Below are 8,749 nucleotides of genomic sequence, written 5' to 3'. Positions count from 1 at the left end.
ATTATCAAATGCAGTCCTTTCGGTCACAAAGAAACAAGAAAGTGCGAGGTGCGTCCTTTCTTGCCAGAGGTAGGGGCAGAGGAAAAAAGATGCACAACACAGCTAGCTCCCAGGAACAGAAGTCCTCCCCGGCCTCTACAAAATCTACTGCATGACGCTGGGGCTCCACTGGCGGAGTCCGGCCCATGTGATGTCATGCAGCCGCTCTGACCACGCCTCCTGTTTCTCCATTGCCGACCCAATATTGAAAACCCTGCCCCCGCACCGCTCCATCTCCGACTTGGAAATGGAGTGTTGTTGACCCCCCCCCCCCCCCCCTGCACCGATTGACAGGCAGAGGCGATCGCATTATCTGCAGGCGGATGCGTATGCTCTTAGCAATTTTTGCAGTTGGATTGCTTATTGCGATTGCAATCCAACCTGAATCAGGCCCTATTACCTATCACAATGCACTGCGGGTAGTACAAAATGGGGTTAATATAGGAGAAAAACCCCCAGAGCTGTGCTCCTTAACTGTCCCTGGTGGCTAGTGGAGCAGCTGCCCAGTAATCAGTGTCCACGCCAGTGCGCACACGGCCCGCCCCCTACAGCCACGCTGGATCACGGTATAAAGTGGGCACAGAAGCCCCTTACCACCCTTTCATCAGCGGCCTCGTGATCCCGGAGGGCGGTGTGTGTGTGACTGACCTTAGGAAGAAACCGGAGCCTCCGCTGCAGTGACCCAGCAACCGGGGCACTGGAGTATACTGTGCCGCTGGGAGTGATGGAGCTGCAGTAAATATGTCTATTAGACCTAGCCTGCTGCAGCCCTTGTAGATTCTTATTAAAAAAGTTCTTCTTTTCTTGTCAAAATTAATAGCTAAGAATAGGCTGCCTGAGGCAGCCCCCTGTTAAGTGGCCTGCTACTGAAGGCACCAACTACAAACTGAGCTCCCTGTTCATGGAAGCGAGGTTATAGAGGAGGGGGCGCTGAGTAGAGATGAGCGCCTGAAATTTTTCGGGTTTTGTGTTTTGGTTTTGGGTTCGGTTCCGCGGCCGTGTTTTGGGTTCGAACGCGTTTTGGCAAAACCTCACCGAATTTTTTTTGTCGGATTCGGGTGTGTTTTGGATTCGGGTGTTTTTTTCAAAAAACACTAAAAAACAGCTTAAATCATAGAATTTGGGGGTCATTTTGATCCCAAAGTATTATTAACCTCAAAAACCATAATTTACACTCATTTTCAGTCTATTCTGAATACCTCACACCTCACAATATTATTTTTAGTCCTAAAATTTGCACCAAGGTCGCTGTGTGAGTAAGATAAGCGACCCTAGTGGCCGACACAAACACCGGGCCCATCTAGGAGTGGCACTGCAGTGTCACGCAGGATGTCCCTTCCAAAAAACCCTCCCCAAACAGCACATGACGCAAAGAAAAAAAGAGGCGCAATGAGGTAGCTGTGTGAGTAAGATTAGCGACCCTAGTGGCCGACACAAACACCGGGCCCATCTAGGAGTGGCACTGCAGTGTCACGCAGGATGTCCCTTCCAAAAAACCCTCCCCAAACAGCACATGACGCAAAGAAAAAAAGAGGCGCAATGAGGTAGCTGACTGTGTGAGTAAGATTAGCGACCCTAGTGGCCGACACAAACACCGGGCCCATCTAGGAGTGGCACTGCAGTGTCACGCAGGATGTCCCTTCCAAAAAACCCTCCCCAATCAGCACATGATGCAAAGAAAAAGAAAAGAAAAAAGAGGTGCAAGATGGAATTGTCCTTGGGCCCTCCCTCCCACCCTTATGTTGTATAAACAAAACAGGACATGCACACTTTAACCAACCCATCATTTCAGTGACAGGGTCTGCCACACGACTGTGACTGATATGACGGGTTGGTTTGGACCCCCCCAAAAAAAGAAGCAATTAATCTCTCCTTGCACAAACTGGCTCTACAGAGGCAAGATGTCCACCTCATCTTCACCCTCCGATATATCACCGTGTACATCCCCCTCCTCACAGATTATCAATTCGTCCCCACTGGAATCCACCATCTCAGCTCCCTGTGTACTTTGTGGAGGCAATTGCTGCTGGTCAATGTCTCCGCGGAGGAATTGATTATAATTCATTTTAATGAACATCATCTTCTCCACATTTTCTGGATGTAACCTCGTACGCCGATTGCTGACAAGGTGAGCGGCGGCACTAAACACTCTTTCGGAGTACACACTTGTGGGAGGGCAACTTAGGTAGAATAAAGCCAGTTTGTACAAGGGCCTCCAAATTGCCTCTTTTTCCTGCCAGTATAAGTACGGACTGTGTGACGTGCCTACTTGGATGCGGTCACTCATATAATCCTCCACCATTCTATCAATGTTGAGAGAATCATATGCAGTGACAGTAGACGACATGTCCGTAATCGTTGTCAGGTCCTTCAGTCCGGACCAGATGTCAGCATCAGCAGTCGCTCCAGACTGCCCTGCATCACCGCCAGCGGGTGGGCTCGGAATTCTGAGCCTTTTCCTCGCACCCCCAGTTGCGGGAGAATGTGAAGGAGGAGATGTTGACAGGTCGCGTTCCGCTTGACTTGACAATTTTGTCACCAGCAGGTCTTTCAACCCCAGCAGACTTGTGTCTGCCGGAAAGAGAGATCCAAGGTAGGCTTTAAATCTAGGATTGAGCACGGTGGCCAAAATGTAGTGCTCTGATTTCAACAGATTGACCACCCGTGAATCCTTGTTAAGCGAATTAAGGGCTGCATCCACAAGTCCCACATGCCTAGCGGAATCGCTCCGTGTTAGCTCCTCCTTCAATGTCTCCAGCTTCTTCTGCAAAAGCCTGATGAGGGGAATGACCTGACTCAGGCTGGCAGTGTCTGAACTGACTTCACGTGTGGCAAGTTCAAAGGGCATCAGAACCTTGCACAACGTTGAAATCATTCTCCACTGCACTTGAGACAGGTGCATTCCACCTCCTATATCGTGCTCAATTGTATAGGCTTGAATGGCCTTTTGCTGCTCCTCCAACCTCTGAAGCATATAGAGGGTTGAATTCCACCTCGTTACCACTTCTTGCTTCAGATGATGGCAGGGCAGGTTCAGTAGTTTTTGGTGGTGCTCCAGTCTTCTGTACGTGGTGCCTGTACGCCGAAAGTGTCCCGCAATTTTTCTGGCCACCGACAGCATCTCTTGCACGCCCCTGTCGTTTTTAAAAAAATTCTGCACCACCAAATTCAAGGTATGTGCAAAACATGGGACGTGCTGGAATTTGCCCATATTTAATGCACACACAATATTGCTGGCGTTGTCCGATGCCACAAATCCACAGGAGAGTCCAATTGGGGTAAGCCATTCCGCGATGATCTTCCTCAGTTGCCGTAAGAGGTTTTCAGCTGTGTGCGTATTCTGGAAACCGGTGATACAAAGCGTAGCCTGCCTAGGAAAGAGTTGGCGTTTGCGAGATGCTGCTACTGGTGCCGCCGCTGCTGTTCTTGCGGCGGGAGTCCATACATCTACCCAGTGGGCTGTCACAGTCATATAGTCCTGACCCTGCCCTGCTCCACTTGTCCACATGTCCGTGGTTAAGTGGACATTGGGTACAGCTGCATTTTTTAGGACACTGGTGACTCTTTTTCTGAGGTCTGTGTACATTTTCGGTATCGCCTGCCTAGAGAAATGGAACCTAGATGGTATTTGGTACCGGGGACACAGTACCTTCAACAAGTCTCTAGTTGGCTCTGCAGTAATGATGGATACCGGAACCACGTTTCTCACCACCCAGGATGCCAAGGCCTCAGTTATCCGCTTTGCAGTAGGATGACTGCTGTGATATTTCATCTTCCTCGCAAAGGACTGTTGAACAGTCAATTGCTTACTGGAAGTAGTACAAGTGGGCTTACGACTTCCCCTCTGGGATGACCATCGACTCCCAGCGGCAACAACAGCAGCGCCAGCAGCAGTAGGCGTTACACGCAAGGATGCATCGGAGGAATCCCAGGCAGGAGAGGACTCGTCAGAATTGCCAGTGACATGGCCTGCAGGACTATTGGCATTCCTGGGGAAGGAGGAAATTGACACTGAGGGAGTTGGTGGGGTGGTTTGCGTGAGCTTGGTTACAAGAGGAAGGGATTTACTGGTCAGTGGACTGCTTCCGCTGTCACCCAACGTTTTTGAACTTGTCACTGACTTATTATGAATGCGCTGCAGGTGACGTATAAGGGAGGATGTTCCGAGGTGGTTAACGTCCTTACCCCTACTTATTACAGCTTGACAAAGGGAACACACGGCTTGACACCTGTTGTCCGCATTTCTGGTGAAATACCTCCACACCGAAGAGCTGATTTTTTTGGTATTTTCACCTGGCATGTCAACGGCCATATTCCTCCCACGGACAACAGGTGTCTCCCCGGGTGCCTGACTTAAACAAACCACCTCACCATCAGAATCCTCCTGGTCAATTTCCTCCCCAGCGCCAGCAACACCCATATCCTCCTCATCCTGGTGTACTTCAACACTGACATCTTCAATCTGACTATCAGGAACTGGACTGCGGGTGCTCCTTCCAGCACTTGCAGGGGGCGTGCAAATGGTGGAAGGCGCATGCTCTTCACGTCCAGTGTTGGGAAGGTCAGGCATCGCAACCGACACAATTGGACTCTCCTTGTGGATTTGGGATTTCGAAGAATGCACAGTTCTTTGCTGTGCTGCTTTTGCCAGCTTGAGTCTTTTCATTTTTCTAGCGAGAGGCTGAGTGCTTCCATCCTCATGTGAAGCTGAACCACTAGCCATGAACATAGGCCAGGGCCTCAGCCGTTCCTTGCCACTCCGTGTGGTAAATGGCATATTGGCAAGTTTACGCTTCTCCTCCGACAATTTTATTTTAGGTTTTGGAGTCCTTTTTTTTCTGATATTTGGTGTTTTGGATTTGACATGCTCTGTACTATGACATTGGGCATCGGCCTTGGCAGACGACGTTGCTGGCATTTCATCGTCTCGGCCATGACTAGTGGCAGCAGCTTCAGCACGAGGTGGAAGTGGATCTTGATCTTTCCCTAATTTTGGAACCTCAACATTTTTGTTCTCCATATTTTAATAGGCACAACTAAAAGGCACCTCAGGTAAACAATGGAGATGGATACTAGTATACAATTATGGACTGCCTGCCGACTGCAGACACAGAGGTAGCCACAGCCGTGAACTACCGTACTGTACTGTGTCTGCAGCTAATATAGACTGGTTGATAAAGAGAAGATGTCTATGTAACTATGTATGTATAAAGAAGACTGAAAAAAATCCACGGTTAGGTGGTATACAATTATGGACGGACTGCCTGCCGAGTGCAGACACAGAGGTAGCCACAGCCGTGAACTACCGTACTGTACTGTGTCTGCAGCTAATATAGACTGGTTGATAAAGAGAAGATGTCTATGTAACTATGTATGTATAAAGAAGAATGAAAAAAAACCACGGTTAGGTGGTATACAATTATGGACGGACTGCCTGCCGAGTGCAGACACAGAGGTAGCCACAGCCGTGAACTACCGTACTGTACTGTGTCTGCAGCTAATATAGACTGGTTGATAAAGAGAAGATGTCTATGTAACTATGTATGTATAAAGAAGAATGAAAAAAATCCACGGTTAGGTGGTATTACAATTATGGACGGACTGCCTGCCGAGTGCAGAGACACAGAGGTAGCCACAGCCGTGAACTACCGTACTGTGTCTGCTGCGACTGGATGATAAATGATATAAAAAATATATATATATCACTACTGCAGCCGGACAGGTATATATTATATATTATATAATGACGGACCTGCTGGACACTGTCTGTCAGCAGAATGAGTTTTATTTTTATAGAATAAAAAAAAAAAAAACACACAAGTGAAGTCACACGACGAGTGTTTAACTTTTTCAGGCAATCACAATATAAGTATACTACTAACTATACTGGTGGTCAGTGTGGTCAGGTCACTGGTCAGTCACACTGGCAGTGGCACTCCTGCAGCAAAAGTGTGCACTGTTTAATTTTAATATAATATGTACTCCTGGCTCCTGCTATAACCTATAACTGGCACTGCAGTAGTGCTCCCCAGTCTCCCCCACAATTATAAGCTGTGTGAGCTGAGCAGTCAGACAGATATATATAATATTATATATAGATAATAGATGATGCAGCACACTGGCCTGAGCCTGAGCAGTGCACACAGATATGGTATGTGACTGACTGAGTCACTGTGTGTATCACTTTTTTCAGGCAGAGAACGGATATATTAAATAAACTGCACTGTGTGTCTGGTGGTCACTCACTATATAATATATTATGTACTCCTGGCTCCTGCTATAACCTATAACTGGCACTGCAGTAGTGCTCCCCAGTCTCCCCCACAATTATAAGCTGTGTGAGCTGAGCAGTCAGACAGATATATATAATATTATATATAGATAATAGATGATGCAGCACACTGGCCTGAGCCTGAGCAGTGCACACAGATATGGTATGTGACTGACTGAGTCACTGTGTGTATCGCTTTTTTCAGGCAGAGAACGGATATATTAAATAAACTGCACTGTGTGTCTGGTGGTCACTCACTATATAATATATTATGTACTCCTGGCTCCTGCTATAACCTATAACTGGCACTGCAGTAGTGCTCCCCAGTCTCCCCCACAATTATAAGCTGTGTGAGCTGAGCAGTCAGACAGATATATATAATATTATATATAGATAATAGATGATGCAGCACACTGGCCTGAGCCTGAGCAGTGCACACAGATATGGTATGTGACTGAGTCACTGTGTGCTGTGTATCGCTTTTTTCAGGCAGAGAACGGATTATAAAGTAAACTGCACTGTCCTCACTAGTAAACTCTCTCCACTCAGTCTCTACACTTCTACAGTAACAGTACTCCTCCTAGTCAGCTCCAGTAAATCTCTCTCAGTCTCTTATAATCTAAATGGAGAGGACGCCAGCCACGTCCTCTCCCTATCAATCTCAATGCACGTGTGAAAATGGCAGCGACGCGCGGCTCCTTATATAGAATCCGAGTCTCGCGATAGAATCCGAGCCTCGCGAGAATCCGACAGCGTCATGATGACGTTCGGGCGCGCTCGGGTTAACCGAGCAAGGCGGGAAGATCCGAGTCGCTCGGACCCGTGAAAAAAAACATGAAGTTCTGGCGGGTTCGGATTCAGAGAAACCGAACCCGCTCATCTCTAGCGCTGAGTATCTTGTGAACAGTCAAAAGCTTTGAGCTTGTTGGTGCCTCAGATCAAGATCCTACTCTACACCCCAATATGAATCCTTGTGGAGTCCAGTGTACCCCACAGAAGAAAAAAATGTGTCACAACCATTGGCAGCAACATAAGAATAGCTGCTGATGGGCACAATTGAGAAAGGAAGGGGGGGAAACATTTGAATCCAGCACATATATGTAATTCGAATATGTAATTTGTACCTTCCTACTTTAAAATGTAATGGATGAACCTCACCCTGTGAGAACTATCTTCATGATCAAGAGATCTCATATGCAAGATAAGTATGTGTTGGGATAGGGCTGTGGAGGGCGGCTGCTCGGGCACACCCCCGTCAAGTTAAGGAGATTCAACTGAGGAAGCACAAGGGAACTCTCATCTGGGGACAACAACTGCAGGGAGAACACATTTTCAGATGAATGTGGGAGGGCAGAAGGCTGCCTAATACTGAAGCACCCCCAAACAACAAACCAAATGCAACAACTAGTGCAAGCATTCCTGGGGGAAGGCCTGCAGCAGATGGATCCAATAACAGCTCCAGAGTTGCTCTACAAGACAAGTAAAAGGGTGTGAGCCCTGCAGCACCACCTGTACTTTGCATACACACATATAGGACAGCATCTCTTATATGCCCCAGGGTCAATAAAATAGTATCCTTATCTAGGGTATCCATCCCCTCAGATAAGGTATCCGTCAATGCTGCTACAGCACTACACACCCAGACCGACGCAATTGCCGGTCTGAGTAAGGTACCCGAATGTGTATAAATGGACTTCAGGGTTATCTCCTGTTTGCGGTCAGCAGACTCTTTGAGGGTAGCCGTATCCTGGGATGGGAGGGCTACCTTCTTGGATAAGCGTGTTAATGCTTTGTCCACCCTAGGGGAGGATTCCCATCTTAACCTATCCATTGATGGGAAAGGATACGCCATAAGAATCCTTTTGGAAATCTGCAGTCTTTTATCTTGAGATTCCCAGGCTTTTTCACATAACTCGTTCAGCTCGTGTGAGGGGGGAAAGGTTACCTCAGGCTTCTTTCCCTTGTACTTATGTACCCTCTTGTCAGGGACAGGGGGTTCCTCTGTGATGTGCAAAACATCTTTTATTGCCATAATCCTATATCGAATGGATTTTGCCAATTTTGGCTGTAACTTTGCATCATCGTAATCGACACTGGAGTCAGAATCCGTGTCAGTATCTGTGTCAACAATCTGGGATAGTGGGCGCTTATGAGACCCTGACAGTCCCTGCGACATAGGATCAGGCATGGGTTGAGACCCTGACTGTCCCAAAGCTTCAGCCTTGTCTAATCTTTTGTGCACTGAGTTTACACTAGCATTTAAAACATTCCACATATCCATCCAATCAGCTGTCGCAGAGACACCACATTAATTTGCTCCCGCTCCTCTCTAATATAGCCTTCTTCCTCAGACATGTCGACACACGTGTACCGACACACCACACACACAGGGAATGCTTTTTCTGAAAACAGTTTCCCCACAAGGCCCTTTGGAGAGAC

This window comes from Pseudophryne corroboree, unplaced genomic scaffold, assembly GCF_028390025.1.
Source record: "Pseudophryne corroboree isolate aPseCor3 unplaced genomic scaffold, aPseCor3.hap2 scaffold_614, whole genome shotgun sequence".
NCBI lineage: Eukaryota > Metazoa > Chordata > Amphibia > Anura > Myobatrachidae > Pseudophryne > Pseudophryne corroboree.
The sequence above is the reverse complement of the archived record's forward strand: the minus strand, read 5'-3'. Positions refer to the sequence as shown.